The following is a 1,728-nucleotide window of genomic DNA, read 5'->3' on the forward strand; positions in this document are numbered from 1 at the left end:
GTGTGTGTGTGTGTGTGCGTGCGTGTGTGTGTGTGTGCGTGTGTGTGTGTGTGCCTACGCGCGTGTCAGTGTAAGTGAGCATGTTTGAATGTGTGTGTGTGGAGGGGCGGGGTGGGGGGTGCGAGCGCGCTCGTGTTTGTGATTGAAACACACATAACGATTGAACACATCAGAAAGTCATGCATAATCATTATTTGCTTGTTGTCACATCCAAAAATGAATTTATTTCGATTTGTTTGACATGAATACAAAAAATATACGTAAACCCATTAAAAACAACAACAACAATTGAAAAGCCTTAACAAGCATGAACAGTATAGTCAACAACAAAGTTCATTCACATGATCTTGTGGTGTATAAACGGTGGGGGGTTTTTTTTGCTTGTTTGTGTTTGTTTTGTTTTTGTTTTTTGTTGTTTTTTTTTTGGGGGGGGGGGTTCTTATCGATAAATCGTAAAATATCAGCAACGATATCAACAGCATCGTCAACTGCAAAGTTCATTCATCCACATTAGCAACTTTTTTGGAGTACAAAAAAAAAATAATAATAATAAAATGAAGGTAATAACGCTTTATAATTAAATACAACACACTGCAATATACTTCGGAACAATGCCTTTATGTCAGGCAATAAAAACACACTCACGCAGGCGCGACCGTTCACACACACGCGCGCGCACGCGCGCAAGCAAGCAAGCATGCTCACACATACCTATGCACACGCATACACGCACGCGCATCTCAGAGACGTTGACAGAGAGAGAGACAGACAGACAGACACAGACATAGAAACAGAAACAGAGGCAGACATTGAAGAGCTCCGTAAAAACCAAAACCACTGACAACGTCATCGTCTAAAAATAGCTCACACCCCGCATCGTCACTGGCACACTGAAGAGGAAACACTCCTTCTGCACGTCTGACAGCGCTGTGTGTGGCGGTGTCTGTCTGGGTGTGTGTGTGTGTGTGTGCGTGTGTGTGACAGTGCATCTTTTGTCAGCCACCACTACCATGATTCTACCTGCCTGCCATCTGGTTCTTTCGCTCTCTCTGTGTCTGTCTGTCTCCAAGACATGCCTACTCAGCGACTGAAGGAACTCAGGTAAGTGGTGGCGATGATGATGATGATGATGATGCATTTGTGTGTACAGCGGGGTTTTTTTTTGTGTGTGTTTTTTTAGTTTCTGATTGGTTTCAGGTTTCTCAGGGCGGTTTCAGGTACGAGTTTATGTTTGTTTTGGCTCGTTTTATTTACTCAGCTGCTGGAGTGACGGGCATATTTGTGATGATGATAGTGTGTGCGTATGGTGGTGGTGGTGGTGGTGGTGGTGTGTGTGTGTGTGTGCAGGATTTGTTTCTTGCTTTTGTTTGGATGTTTGTTTCTGGTTGGTTTCCGTGATGTGTGTACGTCAGTTTCTCTCCGCTGTTTGGTTTCCAACGTTTCGTTGTCACGGTGTTTTGCGGGTGCATGAACATAAACACTGTTGCTGAAACAAAAGAATATTGTTCAAAATTAAATCCTTTTTATCTTCTGCACGTAGTTCTTTTCATTCAAATTGTGAATATTGACAGGGAAAATATTGTTGGTTATGGTTGATGAAGTATTACTTGTTATTAATGTGTATTTGAGTGTTTGATCGAACTGGATTATTTCTGGTTTTTGACATCACTCTTTTCGTTTGTATGGCGTATGTACAAGAGGGATGTATGTAATGTTTCAATGCCCCCA

General features: G+C 42.3%; 1 protein-coding gene across 1 annotated transcript in view; it reads left to right on the plus strand.

Moving 5' to 3' along the window:
* The first annotated feature begins 982 nt into the window (after window positions 1–982).
* The window catches only part of LOC143291848 (uncharacterized), a 13,769-nt gene continuing 13,023 nt past the window's right edge, over window positions 983–1,728 (plus strand). The window contains exon 1 of the mRNA XM_076601965.1: window positions 983–1,101. The gene's annotated coding sequence lies outside the window, so the exon portion shown is untranslated. The remainder of the gene's footprint in view (window positions 1,102–1,728) is intronic.

This window comes from Babylonia areolata, chromosome 18 (assembly GCF_041734735.1).
Source record: "Babylonia areolata isolate BAREFJ2019XMU chromosome 18, ASM4173473v1, whole genome shotgun sequence".
NCBI lineage: Eukaryota > Metazoa > Mollusca > Gastropoda > Neogastropoda > Buccinidae > Babylonia > Babylonia areolata.